The sequence below is a fragment of the Leptodactylus fuscus genome, chromosome 10, assembly GCF_031893055.1.
Source record: "Leptodactylus fuscus isolate aLepFus1 chromosome 10, aLepFus1.hap2, whole genome shotgun sequence".
Taxonomy (NCBI): domain Eukaryota; kingdom Metazoa; phylum Chordata; class Amphibia; order Anura; family Leptodactylidae; genus Leptodactylus; species Leptodactylus fuscus.
The window spans coordinates 24194465-24219955 of record NC_134274.1 but is presented as its reverse complement, the minus strand read 5'-3'; the positions used below and the strand labels follow the sequence as shown (position 1 = coordinate 24219955).

Sequence of the window (25491 nt, the reverse complement as noted above, 5' to 3'; positions counted from 1 at the left end):
TCTTATATTTATATTCCACAGGGTTACCTTTTGTACACATCCAGGAATATTTGTTTTCAATCTGATATACAATTTGAAGGTATTTGTTTATTGTGTGTATTTATATTTATCCATGACTGGTTGTTTTTCTGTATACTTTATCACTCGTTCATTGTGGATTTCCCTATTCTCTGTATAGTACATATATTTTTACACCTTCCTTATCATATTTCCAAGATATTATACTACCTGGTTCTCCTACCCATTTCTATACAAGTATCCCCACTGGTTGTTTCAATCTCACCTCTAAAGTCAACTCGTTCACACATGGATTGAAAGTCTGGTCTACACTTGCAATCTTCATGAATGGCATTTTTTTATTTATTATTTTATGTTCATGTATATATGCGTTACTTTATTGACCGATTTTTGGTGTTTTTTTGTTCTCTCTTTTCTGTACAATTCGTAGAGTCTGATGAAGGCACTGTGATGCCGAAAAACTTTTTACTCTGCTCTACAGAATAAAATTTGTGTTTCCTCACATTCTACAAGTGTGTCGTTCCATTTAATACCAATATGGTGGCCATAGTTAGGCTTGAATCATCTGCTGCACAACCCGGGGACCAAACAACAGGATAGTTGTTGGTAATAATAGTAGGAGAACAGTCCGGGATAAATGTGCTGCTATAAGTTTGAAATCCTTTATTGGGTAAAGTGGCAACACGTTTTGACACCTACAGTACACCGGTGTCTTCGTCAGGCCAAACTGGTGGCGAGATGGATATCAGACAAATGATATCCATCACACCTACAGGTTGGCCTGACCAAGACACCAGTGTAGGTGTCAAAACACGTATCTATTGGTAGTAAACAAGGACTGACAGCAAGCAGAAATCTACAAAATTGTGAAGAATTGATACAGAAAGTATGTTGGAAAATTGTAGACGCCATCTACCTACTTCCAGTGTGTATAATAGACAGTTTTGTTGTCTTGCACACCATAACTACTAGAGATGAGCGAACAGTGTTCTATCGAACACATGTTCGATCGGATATCAGGGTGTTCGCCATGTTCGAATCGAATCGAACACCGCGTGGTAAAGTGCGCCAAAATTCGATTCCCCTCCCACCTTCCCTGGCGCCTTTTTTGCACCAATAACAGCGCAGGGGAGGTGGGACAGGAACTACGACACCGGGGGCATTGAAAAAAATTGGAAAAAGTCATTGGCTGCCGAAATCAGGTGACCTCCATTTTAGACGAATAGTGGATTTCAAATCCGGGTCATATGAGAATGTGAACTTTGTGACTATGAGACAGGGATAGCTGTACAGGCAGGGATAGCTAGGGATAACCTTTATTTAGGGGGGAATGTTATTAAAAATAACTTTTTGGGGCTCTATCGGGTGTGTAATTGTGATTTTTGTGAGATAAACTTTTTCCCATAGGGATGCATTGGCCAGCGCTGATTGGCCGAATTCCGTACTCTGGCCAATCAGTGCTGGCCAATGCATTCTATTAGCTTGATGAAGCAGAGTGTGCACAAGGGTTCAAGCGCACCCTCGGCTCTGATGTAGCAGAGCCGAGGCTGCACAAGGGTTCAAGCGCACCCTCGGCTCTGATGTAGGAGAGCCGAGGGTGCACTTGAACCCTTGTGCACCCTCGGCTCTGCTACATCAGAGCCGAGGGTGCGCTTGAACCCTTGTGCACACTCTGCTTCATCAAGCTAATAGAATGCATTGGCCAGCGCTGATTGGCCAATGCATTCTATTAGCCCGATGAAGTAGAGCTGAATGTGTTTGCTAAGCACACACATTCAGCTCTACTTCATCGGGCTAATAGAATGCATTGGCCAGCTCTGATTGACCAGAGTACGGAATTCGGCCAATCAGCGCTGGCTCTGCTGGAGGAGGCGGAGTCTAAGATCGCTCCACACCAGTCTCCATTCAGGTCCGACCTTAGACTCCGCCTCCTCCAGCAGAGCCAGCGCTGATTGGCCGAATTCCGTACTCTGGCCAATCAGCACTGGCTAATGCATTGTATTGGCGTGATGAAGCAGTGCTGAATGTGTGTGCTTAGCACACACATTCAGCTCTACTTCATCGGGCTAATAGAATGCATTGGCCAGCGCTGATTGGCCAGAGTACGGAATTCGGCCAATCAGCGCTGGCTCTGCTGGAGGAGGCGGAGTCTAAGATCGCTCCACACCAGTCTCCATTCAGGTCCGACCTTAGACTCCGCCTCCTCCAGCAGAGCCAGCGCTGATTGGCCGAATTCCGTACTCTGGCCAATCAGCACTGGCTAATGCATTGTATTGGCGTGATGAAGCAGTGCTGAATGTGTGTGCTTAGCACACACATTCAGCTCTACTTCATCGGGCTAATAGAATGCATTGGCCAATCAGCGCTGGCCAATGCATTCTATTAGCGTGAACTGAGTTTGCACAGGGGTTCTAGTGCACCCTCGGCTCTGCTACATCAGATTGCTACATCTGATGTAGCAGTGCCGAGTGTGCATCAGATGTGTAGTTGAGCAAAACTGACTCAGCACTGCTAAGTCTCTGCATTCGCATAGGAATGCATTGGCCAGCCTTCGGCCAATCAGCGCTGGCTCTGCCGGAGGAGGCGGAGTCTAAGGTCGGACCTGAATGGAGACTGGTGTGGAGCGATCTTAGACTCCGCCTCCTCCAGCAGAGCCAGCGCTGATTGGTCGAGTTCCGTACTCTGGCCAATCAGCACTGGCCAATGCATTTCTATGGGGAAAAGTTAGCTTGCGAAAATCGCAAACTGACAGGGATTTCCATGAAATAAAGTGACTTTTATGCCCCCAGACATGCTTCCCCTGCTGTCCCAGTGTCATTCCAGGGTGTTGGTATCATTTCCTGGGGTGTCATAGTGGACTTGGTGACCCTCCAGACACGAATTTGGGTTTCCCCCTTAACGAGTTTATGTTCCCCATAGACTATAATGGGGTTCGAAACCCATTCGAACACTCGAACAGTGAGCGGCTGTTCGAATCGAATTTCGAACCTCGAACATTTTAGTGTTCGCTCATCTCTAATAACTACCAGTGACCACAGATAGACAGAGTGGTCACCGATACAGGAATCCTGTAAATGGTGGAGAGCATGATCCGAATGGAAAATTTACAGCAGCGCGTCACATGTTACAGTATTTCATTGAGGACAGGTTGTTGAACTACATGGATTTGGTTACAAGAATGTATACAAGCCCTTGAACCCGACATATAACTCACAAAAGCAACTTAACTAATGAGTTGACTTAAAACCATATCCATGTTAAGAAAAAAAAGGAAAGAAATTGGCTTTGCTCCTTCTAAACATATGCAGGACATTATGAATGCTGTAAAGCAGCCGCATAAATACAAAGCAGAGTTTGTAGAGAAATACATTGGATTAACATTAGGCAGACTAGTGCCAAAAAACAATCATTTGCGTAATTTATAGTAAATAACATGGAAAGTCGCCTTAATTTCCATGGCTGTCAAATAAAGTCATTTTTTTCTGTAAGAAATTCAAACTATTCACTAAATGTTTATGCATTAACTTGCTGAACTTTCACTGAACTCCTCGTACAACCGGTGACTCCCCAGCTGTCAGACTACAATACCCAGCATGCTCTGCGGCAGCGCTCTCTAGTATGTGGCACACCAGCTGATGTACAACTACAATTCTCAGCAAGCCCAGACAGTCACAGGTTGCACTATAGGTTCGGCTTCTCGTTGCACTATATATATATTTATTTATATATATATATATTTTGAAATGTATTAAGTGGTTAATTTGCAGTTTTTGTTTTTTGTTCATATGTTTTGTTTTTTTAATACGTTTTAAAACTTTTGAAAAATTTTGTTTCAACTTTATTAAGTGGTTTGAACAGTTAAATTACAGTCTATGGGAAAACTTCCATTACTTTTAAGCTATGCTCAAGTCAGGGCTCAATAGTAACACACTCGAGCCAGGCTTGGGAGCCTTTACAAGGTTCTGGCTGACACATCAACTGAAGGGTAAGTTCATACAGTTGATGTGTCAGTGACAGAGTTTTTTGTGGGCAAATTTTTGAGGTGGAATCCTCATGAAAAAACTCCACCCAACTCTCCCATTCAATCAAAGGGAGCTGGGAAGATTTTTCCTCTAAGGGTAAGTTCATACGGAGATTTTTGGTCCAGAACCTGAGGTGGAGGCCGCTTCAGGTTCCGGTCCAAAAGCCGGGTAGCCGCGACTGAAAGCCGGTGCACTACACCAGCATCCAGCCGCGCACTCCGCTCCGGATTAAGCCCAATGAATGGGCCTAGTCCAGAGGAGGGAGTGTCTTCAGGCCAAATCGTGAGGCAACTCGGCCTGAAGAATTAGCCGTCTTTTTGGTCAGGATTTTGAGGCAGATACGGCCTCAAAATCCTAACTAAAAAACTCAGTATGAACTTACCCTGTTTTTTTTAGCTAAAGGAAAATATAAGCACCTTGGCCTATCTTCGGGCGGATTCCGCCTTCAAAAGCCCATTGAGATGAACAGTAGGCAAAAAAAGCACTAGCATTTTTTGGGGAAAAACCCCCCCAAAACGCTGCAATAAAACCACTAGCATTTTATTTTTTCCTCCCATTCATTTCAATAGGATTTGTAAGGGGGAATCTATCTGATGGTAGGTCATGGCACTAAGTTTTTCTTCTAACTGAAAAATCAACTAAAATAGAAAAACTTCTCCCACTGAAACAAATGGGAGAGTTAAGAAGCATTTTGTGAGGAAGATTTTGAGGCAGATTCTGCCTCAATATCAGCCTGTAAAAAACTCCATGTGAACATAGCTGAATGGTTCTTGCAATCTCACTGCATTGAGGCATTCGGCCTCTATAAGACACTTCACCCTTCACATAGGTATCGTGGGACGGTCACGTCTCTTCTTATGTCATCCTCCTTCTCAGGACTGTTCTACTTGGTAAAATGGCAGCCTCCATTTTGGGCAATTTGTCTGAAACAAATCCTAAACTTACAGATACGCTGGAATCCAAAACATTTTTTGAGTCTCAGACATAAATGAATTTATGCCGTACTGATTGACTCCTCTTTAGTAGCCACCTCTCCATTTATAGCATATTCACATACAACAATCTTTAGATTAACAGATAGATATGAAGAAGAATATACCTTTATCTTGTTAAATGATGAAACTTGATAAGTGACTAGTATATAATGTAAAATGTGACTTATATAACAGTACCTACAGTAAGCAGTGATCTTCTTATCATCGTCTCTAGTAAAGACTAGGAACAAAATCCCATTGTCTCCCTCCAAGGAATGTAAGATAGACTTCTGAGATCTTAAATCTCTTAAACTTCTCAGATTTCTTGTACTTTTCCACTTTACCTTGACTCAGGTTGTACATGGTCCTAGCAGCTGTCTGATGGAAAGAATGCCGTTCCAAAACAAGGAGGATGGGGTCAGCTGAGGACCACCTGGATGATGTCTGGAATCACAATATATATCTGTCAAGCTTTAAAGCCAATCCTTATAGGGCTGGTGACTTACCATATTGTGCCGACTTAAAGCACAGGTGTTGTCAGGTTCCAATACAAAAATGTGGACAAGGCCAAGAATGTTAGGCTAGGTTCACATCTGCATCGGAGCCTTCCCTCGGATTAAAAGTCCTTCACAGAGGACTTTTCTCTCCACCGGTTTCAGTATAAGAAGAAAGCAAGAGATGAGGGCACATGCAGGCTCTCCATTTTATGCAATAGGAGTGGCCACAAAATAATGGCCGCAGGCATGTGCAGTCAGCTCTGCCCTAGGCCCGAAGGCAGAGCCAACTGCGCATGCGTAAAAGTTTGAACCCAGCTCCGGAAGAAGACGCAGGGAGAGGCCATTCCAGGTGAAGATAGAGGAGGCGCTGGAGAGTTCTCTCGCAGCATTGGGTACCGCCTCCAGTGCTGCAAGGGAACTCATTTGCATACCGAAGAAAACCGAGATTTCTACCGAACGGCGGTGCGGAGAAGACATCTAAAGGTAAGAGAAGAATAGCCTTTCTTAAGGCTATTCCTATGTGTTAGTCAGTAAAATGGTATCAAATGATAGGCTTCTAGTAATGCTGTATTTTATTTTGCTCTTTTTGTGTCTGAAGTCAAGGTTTATTTATTCTCCTGTTTTTTTTTCTATATAAACCTGTTTGCTGCATATTTTGTGCCTCTATCTTTGACTGGTTGGGTCTGCACCATTGCTGCTACTAAGCTACCTCCCCCACAGGTTGTGTGAGTGTAAGGGTGCATTCACACGGAGTAAAATGGAGTGTAATTTGGAGTGTAATTTTTACACGTGAAAAAAAAGTACACGTGTATTTTGGAGCGGTTTTTTTACATGTGGCGTTTACGGAACGTTTTTGGAGCGTTTACGCGTGTAGAAAAACACGCTCCGTAAACGCTCCAAAAAACGCTCCGTATACGCCACGTGTAAAAAAAAACGCTCCAAAATACGCGCGTAAATTTTTTACACGTGTAAAAATTACACTCCAAATTACACTCCATTTTACTCCGTGTGAATGCACCCTAAAAGGGTGCTTCACTCCCTTGTAGTCTGGTGTGATAGGTGAGTTGTAAAGGAGTGTGGAAGCCAAGGTCTCTTATGATTGTATCTGGGTCAAATGCGTGTGTGTGTGGTGAGTAAGGAAAGAAGATAACCCTCAGAATTGGTGAGTGGATATAACTGTGGGTCAGGCTCCGATCCCTGGTACTGACCACCAGACAACACATGGACAGATGTGGTACTGGTGTTGGCACAACCTCCTTATAGAGATTTATATGCTCTTCTGATGTCACTACTGCAGAAATGGTCACCTCATCTGACTAAAAGTAAAAAATACATAGTTAGCAAATTTTGGCTGTAGCTCTACCTTCCGCTTTAGTAAATTATGGGCTATTTTACATTGTGAATGTAAACCCCCTTCAAAGGATGCAGTAAACCCATTGTGTGCCACTTCTAAACTTACAAATTCACATTACTCTAGAAAAAAACAGATTATAGTGGAAATAAATTCTATAATCTGAAAGCGAGATTTGCTCCACAATAAAGTCTCTTAGTCACTGACTTGTTTTCCAGCACACAAAGTGTAGCCAACGCCAAACCAATTTACAGTTCTATTTAACCATGTCACATTGCAATATTTCATGTGCCTTTTGCAGAAAAGACAAAGCTCCTGTTGACATTTCAATTACACTGCTTGCAATAGCTGCTCCCCAACAACTGGTGCAGGTCATTGCATGCCTGGTCCATGTGGCCAAGGCGTGTGCTGCTTATGTAAACATGGATACTGTACACAGAAAGAGCCTTTCAGATGTCTATGCTCACGATCACATCCCATGTGTGACAGATGGTTGCGCCAGCCCCACCATGTGTGGCTTAAATAGAAAATGCAGAATACAAATACCTAATCCTCTTCTGTGAGAGGTTACAGTTCTTTATAGGAAGATTAACTCTTTATTATATGAATCTGATGTAAGAGAATTCTGGAGTGCTAACAGCAGATTGCATAATGTGTACCTGAAAGCGATCCAATACCATTTTCAAAATATTTTTATAGGTATGTATCTAAAATATGACCAAACATAAGCAGACACCCGACCATCACACCTCTACCTGTGCAGAGCTTGTGGGGCATCTCAGTCCAAAGCCATGAGTGTTTGGATTGGGTTGGATCACCTTTTCAGGCAATAAGGATTTCCCCAAGATTTGTGATGTTAGACTTATGTGTTGCTGCTTGACCAAGGAAACCCACAAACCTCTCGCCGCCCAAGTCTTTTGCTTCTGTCACATCTAAAGGCAGTTCAGAGGTCTATTGAGAGCAATACAACAAAGAATAGGCAATATTTTATGTACCATGTTTCAGCACTGCCTCTCCCTACCCGGGGGTCTATTGTCCCTTACTGAAAACATCATTACAGCACAGGCCAGTAGTCCCACAGAAGGTAGGGACACCAGTTCAGTAGGAGATATACGGCCAATATACAATCCATACTTCACAGATTGAATACGCCCATTAGACACTGGCCAAAAGTTTATAAAAGGAATTTGACATAAAAATCGATTTTTGCTATAAAATTGACTGATGGCACTGCCGTGCGTATTGCCTGACCTCTTGCTCTATTCAGATGGGAAAACAGAAGTCCCGCTCTTGAGATCGGTGGAACTACCTGTGTTTGGATTTCCACCGATCAGACAGTTATCCCCTGTTCATTGATAGTGGGGTACCTTGAAATGACTGGAGTACTACACCCTTTAAAGATATTCTGTTAACAGAACCCATCATGTCATCCCAACTCTGTAGATAGCTAGAATAGGGTCACCTGAATGAAACTGTGTTTTCACCCTGTGAATTGCTGCCTCCATTGCCAAGATACGGCTGTTTTTGCCAATATGCAAATGAGCTCCTTGGATCAACTAAGGCGTTTCCATTGCTTCAAAGAGGTAAATAGCAACACTCTCATTGCTCGAAAGAGCTCAGTTATATATTGACATAAAGGGCACAGATTCACAAGGGGTAAACCCTAACCTGTCCATCTGTGGGGCTGGGATCACATTATGGATTCTGGTGACAGACTCACTGTAATGCTGGCGCTCTCCACATGCTCGTGTACCATTTCACTTTGCAGAGACAGATGCCAGCTTACCTCTGCTCCACACTGTGCGGTTCCTGTCTCTCTATTTTGCTGTGCACTTCTGCTTGTGTTGCAGCTTGGCCAGCCAATAGGGTATGCACACCACCACTTTTCTGTAACTCGTAGGATTAACAAGTACACCCGTGAGCCCAGTCCAGGCAATGAAAAGTAATAGCTGTTGATTTAAAATAGCGGAGCACTCTGAAGAGTGCCTGAGCAACATAGGTACTTGTTTAGCCAGTTCCTGCAAGAGTTTTGTCACTGTGTACCTGCTTAATTGTCCTTAAATTGACCTTGGCTTGTTTCCCTGTTCTGCTGCTGGTTCTGTTCCTTACCTTTAACTTTTATACAACCGCGCATTTCTGCTGCCTTCCCCTGACCTTTCAACCAGACTCGACCACTCTCTTGGCTCTTCGTACTGGCATCTCTCTGGCCTTTGGATCACTCCAAGAGGTAGCGACTTAGTGTAGTGAAGACCAGATTCACAGGAGTGAAAATCAGGGAGGCAACTTGGAGAACACCTTTGGAAGTGGCCCAAAGTCAAACCTAATAGGTGGCACACTGTGTGTCCGTTACACTCCCTTTAAATTGGCAATGAGTAAAGTCGATAGATTGAGGTTTTTACAAGCATTATAAATTTATCCTAGAAAAAGTAGAAAGCAGCAAATGATGATTATTTCTAGTATGGAGAAACCATGTTGGCAACCCCTGAGCAAGGCCAGCTTTAAAATGACCATACACGCATATGAATGAAGTAGGCTGAAGGTTGCAGGGCCGCCGATAGGCCAGTACTACTGCTACTGGCGTCAGGGGCCCGGCCAAATTTTAAAATGGGGGGGGCCCGGGCCCCCTGGCGCCGGCAGCAGTCATTATATGTCCTGTTTCAACTCAGATCTGCGTCCAGAGGACGCAGATCTGAGTTGAGCACATAACGCGGCTGAAGCGAGGAGCTGACACAGGTCAGCTCCTCGCTTCGCCACTGCCGCCTGTCTCGCTGACACATATGCGGCTGAAGCGAGGAGCTGACCTGTGTCAGCTCCTCACTTCACCGCTGCCGCCTCTCTTGGTGACACATATGAGGCTGAGCCGGAACCCGGCTCAGCCGCATATGTGTCAGCTAGAGAGGCGGCAGCGGCGAAGTGAGGAGCTGACACTGGTCAGCTCCTCGCTTCAGCCGCATACATGTCAGCGTCAGGGAGAGAGGCGGCGAGGCGAGGAGCTGACACATGTCAGCTCCTCGCTTCAGCCGCATATGTGTCAGCGAGAGAGACGCGCAGAGAGCGGCGAGGGAGCGGAGGAGAAGGTAAGTTTAATGGGGAGGTGGAACGTGAATCTGGGGGCAGATGAAAGAGAGGACGGAATGACACTGGGGCAGATGAAGGAGGGGACGGCATGACACTGTGGGGACATGAATCTGGGGGCAGAGATGGAGAGGACATGAATCTGGGGGCAGAGATGTGGGGACATGAATCTGGGGGCAGAGATGGAGAGGACATGAATCTGGGGGCAGAGATGGAGGGGGGACATGAATCTGTGGGCAGAGATGTAGGGGGGACATGAATCTGGGGGGACATGAATCTGGGGGCAGAGATGGAGGGAACATGAAACTGGGGGCAGAGATGTGGGGACATGAATCTAGGGGCAGAGATGGAAGAGGGACATGAAACTGGGGGCAGATGAAGGGTGTATATGAAACTGGGGGAGAGATAGAGGGGGGACATATAATTTACGGGTGACTGTAGGAGGATTATACTGTGTGCGGGCACATGAAAAATTAACGAGTGGGCGGAGTCAACACAAAAGTGGGCGGGGCTAAATTTGCTGTGGCGCGCCACACATTTTGTCCCTCTTTTAGTTCTTCAAAAGTTGGGAGGTATGGAGATGGGGGGACATGAATCTGGGGGCAGAGATGGGGGGACATGAATCTGGGGGCAGAGATGGAGGGGACATGAATCTGGGGGCAGATGAAGCTAGGGGAGAGACGGAGGGGGACATATAATTTACGGGTGACTGTAGGAGGATTATACAGTGTGCGGGCAAATGGAAAATTAATGAGTGGGCGGAGTCAACATAACAGTGGGTGGGGCTAAATTTCCCGCGGCGCGCAAAGCAAAAATGGGAGGGGGGGGGGCCCAGACACTTAGGCTGTATGGGGCCCCAAAATTCCTGATGGCGGCCCTGGAAGGTTGAGCAATCATGTTGCAGACAAAGCCCTAGAGATTTTAGTCAATACTGAAACTGGGTAAATATTATTATCGCTATATTGTGGTTTTGTCAATATGCAAATGAGCTCTTTTGATCAATAAGGGTGTGACCATTGCTCCAAAGAGATAAGCATCAACAGTGTGTCAGAAATGGAGGCATCAATTCACCTTTTGATTCAGGTGACCCAAACCTATCTATCTGCCGGGTTCTGGTGACAGACTCCCTTTAAATTGTTGTATTCCACTTTATCAGTTTCTTTTTGCCTTATCTGTGTGCCTCATGCTGCCACTATATTCGTATTTGTAGCTGTAGCCCTTATGTTGTAATGGGCTGTCTCTCTGTTGAGACTATGGGAGCTATTGTTTGGTTGGTGTGGGCTGTGGAGGTACGAGCCAAGAGATGGATGGCCAGCGGTTAGTGAGAAGAAGCTGGGTTCTGGTGACAGACTCCCCTTAAAGTAATGAGTGGCATATAAAGGTTACACCTCTTACAAACTTATATAAGAATAGAGATAACTTAGTATTAACAATTGAATTTAGAAAATAACCGTGAAGCAGGTCTCATAGAAACTTCGGTCTTGTCTGGTGTACTCTTGGAAGATAACCTTGTCACCAGAGACTGTGGCCATTCATTAGGTTGGATTAAGTGAGTTATGGCCGCCTTTATTAATAATTGAAGCTCCTAGTTCACCTTGACAGGATTTATTGGTCATTTAACCTTCCTTAACCGTGTTTGCACAGGACAAAGGTGGTTTTCAGCCAGCACTACACCTTACACTAATGTTTTCATTCAGCCTCATCTTTTATGCATTTGCCAGCTGTCCTTGTACTAATGATCATGCATGAGCAGAAGAGGTCTCCGGGTTTTATATTGCTAAAGGTCGGACATCAAAAGAAGAGATCCTGGCTTGAAAGTTCTACCGTGTTTGCCATCATTAATAAGGAAATGACATGTGAGAAGACCTGCTGGATCCTACCCTTACACGACATGCATTTATGTTGGTTTGTATCCTCAAACGTGAAGGACGTCAGATAGGTTGTTCCTGCACACAAGGCTCTGTATACATCCCATGTTTTGTTAATTTAGCATGTATCCTGGGAAAACCCTTGACATATGAGATAAATGTCCCCACTGTGTTCCATTGTAAGATGGAGGCCAGGAGAATAGTAGACCTTAGACGAAAATAACAAGTATACATTAAGGGCTAGTTCACACGGCATTTTTTGCAGGCGGATTTTGACGTGGAATCCGCTTCCAAGTCCGCCTGCAAAAAGGCTCCCATTCATTTCAATGGGAGCTACTCGCCTCTTTTTCCTGCTAGCGGGAAAAAGAAGCGACATGCCCTATCTTCCCGCGGATTCTGCAACTGAGACAGCCGTGGTGTCTGTGGCGTGAGACTCACTCTTGATTAGGCCCATTCATTCAGGCCTACACAGGAGCAGGGTAGCGGTGCACTGCATCAGTATCCCGTGGTGGCTAGCTGCGCGGAGAGTTCACTCAGTGGAAAAGGTTTCCGCCGTGTGAACATACCCTAAATATGGATTCTGTTGTCTGGAGTCCTCCTAACCTATAGCTCAACAGAAGGCCTAACCAAGATGTGAACATAACCTAATATTCCTCTCCTAGTCTATTAGTCCTTTTTTACAAAGTTGGAAGAAATTATTGCAAATTTTTCACAGGAGCCAAGGAGCTAGACCACCCAAATGCCTCTATTACACCATGATGTAAGACTTGGAGTAGAGTAGCAACCATCAAAATGTGACAAAGCAAGTGGATCCACTGTGCCATTAAACCAGGATGGCTTAAGGCTACTCCTGAGAGCATCAAAGTGATCCATTTACATTCATCTTTCAATCCATGTATGGTATCCATATGATTTGGACGTGATAGCAGAGAACCACCAGGTCGCTAACTCTAGCAGTAGTCCCAGTTTAGTGGTATCTGACTTATACCGGTCAAAAGACCCTGTCGCATGACATCAGCAGACGTGGGAGTCAAAGGGGTACAACAGAGCATGGTGAAAAGTATCAGGTCAAGATCAGGGCTGGCAGAGTTCGTGCATACACCGGAAATAGACAGGTTAGACACAAAAACAACAACAGCTGTTTAGAGGGGCCAAGTGTTCTGATAGAAGGCATGGCACTGTACATTGTATAGTAGTTGTGCTTTGTTACTGCCGCTCAGTCCCATTCAAGTGAATCGGCAAGAACTGCAGTAACACTCATGGCCACTATACAGTATGATGTGATGGATAATCAGTGGATTATAATTTTGTAGATCTATGTAGGTTTTATTTTGTGATGCACTTTCTTAGCTCTTACTATACACCTTTAGTACTTTTCCGTTGCTGCGATGCTGGAGAGGCACTAGACTAGCATATGGCAGCCTACAATCACATACAATCCCTAAAGCCCTAGGCTGGCACAGTCTCCAGTATTAACAGTTTGTGACTGTCAAATACTTTTCTCTCACTTCAGGAGCTCTTTGAAATCTCGGAGCAGCTGTTCCTTGTGTTGGGGTGTCATGGGGTGTGGTTAATTAACAACACATGGTCCAGGGCGCTCATTAATGAAATAGAAGATATGCACGGCTCTAGCAAATCATCCAGGGAAAAAAAAAAAGGATTGCTCTCGGATGGAAAACAATGAACATTATTCCTAAAAAGGAAGTTTATTGCTCGGTTTCTTGAGCCGCTTAGTTTGGACTGTTTTATGTTAGTAGGACAAAGACTAAACAGACCTTCATATTTTCAGTATTAACTACTAAAAATGAAAAATTGATTGTTTACTCTCATAGGAGGGAATGGTCTCTGAAATACAGCAGCTTCTAGAGGAAGGAGAAAACGAATTCTATCGTTTTTCAATCTATGGCATGGTAGATGTCCCCTTCTAGCTAGTTTTGTGTGGGTGGGGTGGGGGTGAGATTACAAAAAAAAAAAAAAAAAAGTTATTCTCTTAAAGGGGTTGTCCATAATTATTCTAATTGTGCCCTATCAGCAGATGTGCTCGAACTATACTATAGCTGTGTGGCTGGGAAAGCTACTGCAAACCAGTCAATATTCTTCGGCAATATCCTTAGAATAGGTCATCAGTAGTTAAGTCATTGCCCACCCCTGTAACAGTGGCATGACACCAGAACGGAGTTGCTCCTGTGTCACTACGGGCTTAGCCCTGACAGAAGCTTTCTCGCTTATATTATACTTGCCAACTTTTTGAGGGAGACTTCAAGGGGGTGTAAGAATTTATTGCATGGCACACCCTCTTTTAAAAGCCCCACCCCTTTTAGCGCAACATGCCCCCTTTTATGAATTGGGCATAAAATGTGCTGGCCACACCTCTTTTTTATAACATGACCAGCATATAAAGTGCCCAAGTTAGGTATAATAATATTGGAGACATTCAGCAGGGGCAGAGAGATTGACCTACTCTTACAGGATGTGGGAAGGTCACCCCTTTTTTGAAGCATTGGCTAGGACTTTTCTGGGTTGACAAGTAGGGTCTACAGTACACTACACTTGCAGAGCTGCACCAGTCACCAAGTAAGGCCCCGAGCATATGACAGAGTGTACAATTCAAGAGGACCTCCGATGCTTCTACCCTGCTCCATAATATTAGGATGAAACACCCCCACTGAAATCAATAAGGAAGGGAAGTCACTTGGATGTCATCTGAGCATCATCTACTATAAAACTGGACTCCCCCTTGGCCTGCACACTCAGCTGATTTCCCTGTAGCTGCTACAGCTCTACCTCTCGTAGCCACACAACTACATGCAACAGTCTAATCACAGCCCCTGGGCCACAGCGTCACATGTACAACTCCAGTCGAAGTCTTTGTCAGAAAGAGGTACCTCTCATCTTAACCTCAGTAACAGCCATAGACCTTTACCAACACAGTACAACACTTTCTCTTTATATCAAGGAGGGAAAACTCACCGTTATTTAACTTCTCTCCCAATAACCCAGCAGGAATATCACTAGCCCACTTTGTCCATACAGACCACTAATACTTCTCAGGGCAGCTGATCTCTTACTAACCTCTGGTTACCCTAACTCTGGGCTAACACTTCCACACCCAAAATGTCATGTCACTGAATTGTGTTCATTCAAGCCTTACGGTCCAGCACCTCTCAGGCTCCTCAGGTCTCTTAGTCTCAGGATGCAACCCATTGGCTTGTCTCATGGTGACTTTGCTTGGCCACTCAGCTCCTCAGATTCTCTTGTACTCTGGCTACCACCCACTAATGCAACTCTTGACGGCTGCAGTGGTGATTCTGTGCTAAGCGGACTCCTAGCAGGACCTTTAGGTTCTACATGTGCTCACCAGTGCACCAGATTCTGTCTACTCATCAAGTCTCATGCTTGCCAACTGCTCAAGGGAGGGGGCTCTGCATAAACCCAACACCAGTACGCCGCACCTCATCCTCCTGCATGTTGGTAACTGGGAATCCAAGTTTCCCAGATCCCAGTAATGCTGACAGAGACAGGCAGTGTTCTCCTATAACCTTTAACAACATATAGGTCATAGAACCACAGACAAATACAGGCAACTTGGGGCAGACAAACAGGGCAACAGACAAATTTAATATAAGGAAGAATGTAAGGGTTATCACAAAGACAAGCTACTGCACTTTTCACCCACAAAAAAAGAATACTAATCCTAAATGGATCTTCACAGCCAACAAACTGCCCCATAGCACTTACTATAGCTGGAGTTTGTGCTCATGAGCCTATCATCAGACAAGACAATATATCATTTTTCAAGACGAAAGATGTAACAAAAAGATAGAATTCAGCATTTAACATTTTCCCATAATATGTACTGAACTGAACTCTAAAATTCCTGGTCCTGTTCTAAAGGATTATTGCGGGAAGCACATGATGTATTCAGTCTCCATGCTCTGATCTGTGATATACCTTGCACATCTTTCATGTATGAAGACATATATTAGTGTCAGCATTCCCTGATGCTTAGAGATAGAACAAAGTAGTAGCACATGATTTCTAGTAAGACAGAAAACTCATCGGGGGAATTTACAACACCCCGCACATAAGAATCCTGGTGTAAAAAAAAAGCCACAAATTGAAGATTTAGAACTTTCTGCAAAAATGTGCATTTTTAAAGCCAATCACTCAACTTCTGAAACAAGGAAGAGTGTGCACGGTTAAACTAGGTTAACGTTCGGCTCTTCGTTGCTCGGGTCCATATGGAGATCCAAAAGACAGAGAGCCTGTCCACTAAAAAAGGACTTGCCTGCAGACCCAATAAACTGTAATGGGGTCCTCAGAGTGTCCATTGGGTTTCTGCCAGTGAAAGAAAAGTCCTCCATGCCGATTTTAGACAGAATCTGTAGCGAGGAGACTCCAACGCAGATGTGAACCTTGATTTAGTCTGTCTGTCTTAAAAAGGCACAACATTGTCACAATCAGACTTCAGTGAATGGTAGGTGTATATGGTAGAGTAAGACTTCAGGACAGAAGTGTCAGACCTACAGATGAGCCTAATTTATCAAACATCAAATGATTGCAGAACACTTGGTGCAAACACATCAACAGAGACTCCAGCAAGACTGACTTTAAAAATCCCCCTTATGATATAATCTGTCTTCAATTATACAAAAATACATGTGTGGTTGATAACTCACAAAAATTTTTCCTGGTGTGTGTGTGTATATATATATATATATATATATATATATATATATATATATACTAGAGGGAGGACCCGGCTTTGCACGGGTATATTACATTTTATGTTTGTGTAGTGGCCCCATAAGAATTGTCCAATTTTGCACTGGTGTATTTTGTATGCTGTTTGTGTGTATGTCCATAAGCGTCATGTGATTATGTGTATCTCATTTTGGATGTCAGTGAAAAACCTGTGATCAGTTGTTATGGATACCTGGAGTAAAGCTGTATCTAATCCTTCCCCGTGTAGTACTGTGTTCAGACTCAAGTATCTAATCCTTGTTGGTGTGGTGCTGTTTGCAGATGCACATATCTAATCCCCCGGCGTGTGATACTGTGTGCAGATGTGTGTATCTAATCCTCCCCCATGTGGTACTGTGTGCTGAGACGCACATCAAATTCTCTGACTTGTGGTACTGTGTGCAGAGGCATGTATCTAATCCTCCAAAGTGTGGTACTGTGTACAGACACACGTATCTAATCCTCCCCTGTGTGGTATTGTGTGAAGAGGCGCGTATCTAATCCTACGGCGTGGGGAACTGTGTGTAGACGCGCGTATCTAATCCTACGGCATGTGGTACTGTGTGCAGACGCGCGTATCTAATCCTCTGGCGTGTGGTACTGTGTGCAGATGTGTGTATCTAATCCTCTGGCATGTGGTACTGTGTGCAGATGTGCGGATCTAATCCTCTCCTGTGTGGTACTGTGTGCAGATGCACGTATCTAATCCTCTGGCATGTGGTACTATGTGCAGATGAGCGTATCTAATCCTCCCCCGTGTGGTACTGTGTGCTGAGACGCACATCAAATTCTCTGACTTGTGGTACTGTGTGCAGAGGCATGTATCTAATCCTCCAAAGTGTGGTACTGTGTGCAGACACACGTATCGAATCCTCCCCTGTGTGGTATTGTGTGAAGAGGGGCGTATCTAATCCTACGGCGTGGGGACCTGTGTGTAGACACACATATCTAATCCTGCGGCATGTGGTACTGTGTGCAGATGTGCATATCTTAAGCTCTGGTGTGTGGAACTGTGTGTAGACATGTGTATCTAATCCTATGGCGTGTACAACTGTCTGCAGACGCGCGTATCTAATCCTCTGGAGTGTGGAACTGTGTGTAGACGCGCGTATCTAATCCGACGACATATGGTACTGTGTGCAGACGTGCATATCTTATGCTCTGGTGTGTGGAACTGTGTGCAGATGCGTGTATCCAATCCTCTGGTGTGTGGAACTGTGTGCAGATGCGTGTATCCAATCCTCTGGAGTGTGGAACTGTGTGCAGACGCACGTATCAAATCCTTCAGTGTGTGGAACTGTGTGCAGAAGTGCATATTTAATCCTCTGGTTTGTGGGACTGTGTGCAGACCCGTGTATCTAATCTTCTGGAGTGTGACACTGTGTGCTGATTAGAGATGAGCGAACAGTGTTCTATCGAACACATGTTCGATCGGATATCAGGGTGTTCGCCATGTTCGAATCGAATCGAACACCACGTGGTAAAGTGCGCCAAAATTCGATTCCCCTCCCACCTTCCCTGGCGCCTTTTTTGCACCAATAACAGCGCAGGGGAGGTGGGACAGGAACTACGACACTGGGGGCATTGAAAAAAATTGGAAAAAGTCATTGGCTGCCGAAATCAGGTGACCTCCATTTTAGACGAATAGTGGATTTCAAATCCGGGTCATATGAGAATGTGAACTTTGTGACTATGAGACAGGGATAGCTGTACAGGCAGGGATAGCTAGGGATAACCTTTATTTAGGGGGGAATGTTATTAAAAATAACTTTTTGGGGCTCTATCGGGTGTGTAATTGTGATTTTTGTGAGATAAACTTTTTCCCATAGGGATGCATTGGCCAGCGCTGATTGGCCGAATTCCGTACTCTGGCCAATCAGTGCTGGCCAATGCATTCTATTAGCTTGATGAAGCAGAGTGTGCACAAGGGTTCAAGCGCACCCTCGGCTCTGATGTAGGAGAGCCGAGGGTGCACTTGAACCCTTGTGCACCCTCAGCTCTGCTACATCAGAGCCGAGGGTGCGCTTGAACCCTTGTGCACACTCTGCTTCATCAAGCTAATAGAATGCATTGGCCAGCGCTGATTGGCCAATGTATTCTATTAGCCTGATGAAGTAGAGCTGAATGTGTGTGCTAAGCACACACATTCAGCTCTACTTCATCGGGCTAATAGAATGCATTGGCCAGCGCTGATTGGCCAGAGTACGGAACTCGACCAATCAGCGCTGGCTCTGCTGGAGGAGGCGGAGTCTAAGATCGCTCCACACCAGTCTCCATTCAGGTCCGACCTTAGACTCCGCCTCCTCCGGCAGAGCCAGCGCTGATTGGCCGAAGGCTGGCCAATGCATTCCTATGCGAATGCAGAGACTTAGCAGTGCTGAGTCAGTTTTGCTCAACTACACATCTGATGCACACTCGGCACTGCTACATCAGATGTAGCAATCTGATGTAGCAGAGCCGAGGGTGCACTAGAACCCCTGTGCAAACTCAGTTCACGCTAATAGAATGCATTGGCCAGCGCTGATTGGCCAATGCATTCTATTAGCCCGATGAAGTAGAGCTGAATGTGTGTGCTAAGCACACACATTCAGCACTGCTTCATCACGCCAATACAATGCATTAGCCAGTGCTGATTGGCCAGAGTACGGAATTCGGCCAATCAGCGCTGGCTCTGCTGGAGGAGGCGGAGTCTAAGATCGCTCCACACCAGTCTCCATTCAGGTCCGACCTTAGACTCCGCCTCCTCCAGCAGAGCCAGCGCTGATTGGCCGAATTCCGTACTCTGGCCAATCAGCACTGGCTAATGCATTGTATTGGCTTGATGAAGCAGTGCTGAATGTGTGTGCTTAGCACACACATTCAGCTCTACTTCATCGGGCTAATAGAATGCATTGGCCAGCGCTGATTGGCCGAATTCCGTACTCTGGCCAATCAGCACTGGCTAATGCATTGTATTGGCTTGATGAAGCAGTGCTGAATGTGTGTGCTTAGCACACACATTCAGCTCTACTTCATCGGGCTAATAGAATGCATTGGCCAATCAGCGCTGGCCAATGCATTCTATTAGCGTGAACTGAGTTTGCACAGGGGTTCTAGTGCACCCTCGGCTCTGCTACATCAGATTGCTACATCTGATGTAGCAGTGCCGAGTGTGCATCAGATGTGTAGTTGAGCAAAACTGACTCAGCACTGCTAAGTCTGCATTCGCATAGGAATGCATTGGCCAGCCTTCGGCCAATCAGCGCTGGCTCTGCCGGAGGAGGCGGAGTCTAAGGTCGGACCTGAATGGAGACTGGTGTGGAGCGATCTTAGACTCCGCCTCCTCCAGCAGAGCCAGCGCTGATTGGCCGAATTCCGTACTCTGGCCAATCAGCACTGGCTAATGCATTGTATTGGCTTGATGAAGCAGTGCTGAATGTGTGTGCTTAGCACACACATTCAGCTCTACTTCATCGGGCTAATAGAATGCATTGGCCAGCGCTGATTGGCCGAATTCCGTACTCTGGCCAATCAGCACTGGCTAATGCATTGTATTGGCTTGATGAAGCAGTGCTGAATGTGTGTGCTTAGCACACACATTCAGCTCTACTTCATCGGGCTAATAGAATGCATTGGCCAATCAGCGCTGGCCAATGCATTCTATTAGCGTGAACTGAGTTTGCACAGGGGTTCTAGTGCACCCTCGGCTCTGCTACATCAGATTGCTACATCTGATGTAGCAGTGCCGAGTGTGCATCAGATGTGTAGTTGAGCAAAACTGACTCAGCACTGCTAAGTCTGCATTCGCATAGGAATGCATTGGCCAGCCTTCGGCCAATCAGCGCTGGCTCTGCCGGAGGAGGCGGAGTCTAAGGTCGGACCTGAATGGAGACTGGTGTGGAGCGATCTTAGACTCCGCCTCCTCCAGCAGAGCCAGCGCTGATTGGCCGAATTCCGTACTCTGGCCAATCAGCACTGGCTAATGCATTGTATTGGCTTGATGAAGCAGTGCTGAATGTGTGTGCTTAGCACACACATTCAGCTCTACTTCATCGGGCTAATAGAATGCATTGGCCAGCGCTGATTGGCCGAATTCCGTACTCTGGCCAATCAGCACTGGCTAATGCATTGTATTGGCTTGATGAAGCAGTGCTGAATGTGTGTGCTTAGCACACACATTCAGCTCTACTTCATCGGGCTAATAGAATGCATTGGCCAATCAGCGCTGGCCAATGCATTCTATTAGCGTGAACTGAGTTTGCACAGGGGTTCTAGTGCACCCTCGGCTCTGCTACATCAGATTGCTACATCTGATGTAGCAGTGCCGAGTGTGCATCAGATGTGTAGTTGAGCAAAACTGACTCAGCACTGCTAAGTCTGCATTCGCATAGGAATGCATTGGCCAGCCTTCGGCCAATCAGCGCTGGCTCTGCCGGAGGAGGCGGAGTCTAAGGTCGGACCTGAATGGAGACTGGTGTGGAGCTATCTTAGACTCCGCCTCCTCCAGCAGAGCCAGCGCTGATTGGTCGAGTTCCGTACTCTGGCCAATCAGCACTGGCCAATGCATTTCTATGGGGAAAAGTTAGCTTGCGAAAATCGCAAACTGACAGGGATTTCCATGAAATAAAGTGACTTTTATGCCCCCAGACATGCTTCCCCTGCTGTCCCAGTGTCATTCCAGGGTGTTGGTATCATTTCCTGGGGTGTCATAGTGGACTTGGTGACCCTCCAGACACGAATTTGGGTTTCCCCCTTAACGAGTTTATGTTCCCCATAGACTATAATGGGGTTCGAAACCCATTCGAACACTCGAACAGTGAGCGGCTGTTCGAATCGAATTTCGAACCTCGAACATTTTAGTGTTCGCTCATCTCTAGTGCTGATCTGTGTATCTAATCCTCTGATGCGTGTATCTCAGTTTGAATATCAGTTTTGGATCGTACATGTGGAGTGACCGTGTGTATTGCAGTTGGAATATGAGTGAAAGACTTGCAGGTTTGTATTGACTAAGGGGGGGGGCACTGTGTTTGGAATGCTGTATCCCAGCAACGGTACGTCCGAGTGAGTTGGAGTCTCGTCTTAAACCTTCCCGGATACCTGAAGTGTCTCTGTACCAAATTTGGTGAAGATCGGTCCAGCCGTTTGGTTCGCATTAGAGCACAGACAGACAGACAGACAGACAGACAGACAGACAGACAGACAGACAGAAATTCATTTTTATAATATAGGGATATATATATATATATATATATATATATATATATATATATATATATATATATATATATTTTTTTATTTTTTTTTTTTTGGAAAATAAAAACTTGTATTAAATAATTGGTCAATTTTTAAAATAAAATGTACTAATATATTTATTATAATCTAAACAATAAAAAAAATAGTTGTAAATACATGTACAGAAAATATGACTGTATTTTATGATTTACTTTATATCGGTGTTTTTCACTTTGGGAATTTTAAGAATCTGAATAATCTGAACTCATTTACTGACCACATCCTACCACTAGGTGGCACAAAAACTAGCATAAATGGATGAATGAATGCAGGGATTGTAATTGTTATGAGTCACAAGAATAACCCTTTATTATCCAGTAAGAATTTACACAACTAATTTGATAAATGAAAGTGAGATTACCCGGTCACGTAGATTTATATAGCTATGGCAAACTATGAAACCTATAAACTAGACCAAAACTATACATTTACTTTTTATGATCAATGTAATGTCTCATAAATCTATAAATATTCAGTTTATATAAATCACTATAATTTATCAGATTAGGTGATGGGGAAAACAAAGTGAATTTACACTTTTTATATTGCTTAGAAAACTGCAACCAGACCCCTGTTTTTTATGCAATTTATAGGACAGGTATCTTTTAATGTTGCCCACCCTCAGCTCTATTACCTACATGCAATTGTGTCCTTTGTACAGAAATAGTTGTTACAGCTAATGTGTGTCACCTAATCTGGATTGTGCACACAGAGATAACTCACAGGAGGGATAACAAACATGCCGATGTCACAATACAATGAACAGTCATATTTGCAAAGGGATCATAAGTGATGTCACCATATCAAAAGTGACATAACATCAGAGGAAGAATAGTCACAGTGATGTCACATTGCAGTAACTATGCTCATAGTTTACTACTATACAGAGATGATAGTCAATGTGATGTCACAAAACAGTAAAGTGATGTCACAGTGCATAATAAGATCAGTGTATGGGGTAACGACTGTGTACTGTGATGTCATAGAATAGGGAGTATGTCACAGAACATACAATATAATAATAGTGATGTCACACAACAAACATTCTAAACATAGTATTATAATACAAGGATAATGTACAGTGTGATGTCACAGTAGGAGAATAATGTACCGCTTACTGCAATGTAACAGCATGGGAATAATGCAATATAATCGGCTAATAGATAGCTACATGGCCATCATGGAATCAAGGCTGGCAGATAAGTGATGTGATGCCACAGTAGCATGGGAATAACATACACAGTGATGTCACTGCAAGAGAATAATGTACAGTACACTATAATGTAACAGCATGGGAATAAAGTACACCATGAGGTCACAGCATGGGAATAATGCGCACAGTGATGTCACAATATGGAAAAACAATCCCACACATTTATTGTATAAGCAATGCTACCTCCGATGCCGCTCCTGCTACCTCTTGTGTCACCCCTTCTACCTCATAGATTGTAAGCTCTTGCGAGCAGGGCCCCCAGTCCCATTGTGAAAAGTGACTATTTCTTTGTAATGTATCTTTTTTGTCTATACTTGAACCCTACAAATTGTACAGTGCTGTGGAATATGTTGGCGCTATATAAATAAAATAAACACAACACATCCCTTTTTTTCCCACTTTTTTCCAATGTCTTAAATTCACCCAAGATAAATATAATCAGATCAGATATCTTTTCAAGGCAGTATTTGACACCCTGAACCAATGAACCAGGGCCCAGAATTGTAAAAAGTGTTCACATCTCCAGCACAGCAGAGGTAACCACTACAGCTATGTAATCTGTAACATGTGGGTGATGGCTTCCCCGCTCTGTACATATTACGTAAGCTCCTTACATATTCACATTTCTGTTTATTTTTCCTCTCGGAGAGCCGTCTCGCTACTAGAGATGGAGGCGAATGATCCTTCTAGTTTATGTATCACAGTATGTAACTAATAGTGAAAGGGGCAGAAATGAATATTAATTATTTATTGTTCTGCTTCCTTTGTGTCGGATTCTGGAATTCCTTTATCACTCTACAGATTACTGTCAGGAGAGCAGTAACATAGGACGCCAGTATAAACACTCACAGTTTATGATTTCCAAATGATGATGGATAAATGACTGCAGACTGGAAGAAGCTTCTGCTGGTACTAAAACTTATACTAGAAGAAAAGAACATCATGTGGCGGAATGTGCAAAATGAAGGTGTAAAATAAATGTGAAAGTTACAGGGATTGTACAGGCTCGGTTACGTTTTTGATAGATAATCAGTATCAGATTGTCCATGTTCCCCACCAATCTGACTCAGAAGACCTATCCAGTGGACCGGGTCCAGACAATGGGTCTTCTACTTTAATAAACTGGTACTCTAGAGGCTACAATTCAGGCACTGATCTAGGAACTTGAATGGCCATCTATGTAATAGAATATAAATAATGTATGTATGTATGTATGTATGTATGTATGTATGTAATGTATGTAACTGTAGAAACCAGTAGCGATGCTCAATTTGGGCGGCTCAGCCTGGGTTCACATCTGCATCAGAGTCTTCATTTGTCACAGTGTCCGTATAAAATTTTCTTGTGGCCGCGGGGCATAAGCAGTCGGCTCTGCCTGAGGCCTGATGGCAGAGCCGACTGCGCATGCCTACAAGATTGAAACCCAGGACAGAAGAAAATGCAGGGAGAAGCCGAATAAGATTGAGGCGGTGCTGGAGAGTTCTCTCGCAGCATTGAGGCCACCCCCAGTGCTGTTTGAGTGCTGGGGCCCACCCCCAGTGCTGCGAGAGAACTCATTTGCATATCGAAGAAAACCCAGATTTCTAACGAACGGCGGCACGGAGAAGACATCTAAAGGTAGGAGAAGAATAGCCTTTCTTAAAGCTTTTCCTACGTGTTAGTCAGAAAAAAAGTGTATCCAATGATAGGATCTAGAGATGAGCGAGTACTGTTCGGATCAGCCGATCCGAACAGCACGCACGCATTGAAATGAATGGACGTAGCCGGCACGCGGGGGGTTAAGCGGCCGGCCGGCGTCAAAGCGGAAGTACCAGGTGCTTCCATTCATTTCAATGCGTGCGTGCTGTTCGGATCGGCTGATCCGAACAGTACTCGCTCATCTCTAATAGGATCCCTTTAAGTTTGGTTAAGAACTCAGATTTCTCCCGAAACTAATTCAATACCAATTCTGACCTGCTAGTAAAACTATTGACAAGCTGCAATTCACAACACAGTCACTGGATAGCCTCATATACAGAATAGGTATCTTATTACAAAACATTGTAAAAGCTGGTCATCTCTTGACTCAAAGAGTATATATGTGGACATGTCCGCCCAAGAGGAAAGAGATCTGTATCTGCACAACGTCTGGCCATGACAGTGTGCAAAGAAAATTCACAAACAACTGGAGCCCAAGTACCTTTTCTCAGATGGAAGCAATGAAGACATTTTATGTCCCTCTCTATTCATATGTTTTACGTTTCATGAGAAAACTATTTAATCAGTGGATGAAACTTGTCTTAGGATTGGATTGTTTGGAGGACAAAAATATCTGGAAATGGAATAAAGAGTAATTCAATAATACATTGTTATTCGCTGAATTTCTTGTACTGCCAGCAGAGGTATCTGAAAACACAACGGAGGAAGAGAATCCAGAATTCCATCAGCTACCCTTAGAGCTCAACAATAAGCCGCAGATT

At 44.4% G+C, this 25491-nt stretch overlaps 1 protein-coding gene across 1 annotated transcript in view; it reads right to left on the bottom strand.

The window, feature by feature from the left end:
• Positions 1 to 25491, bottom strand: part of NEURL1 (neuralized E3 ubiquitin protein ligase 1) — a 164166-nt gene that overhangs the window by 93919 nt on the left and 44756 nt on the right. The gene's annotated exons all lie outside the window — the stretch shown is intronic.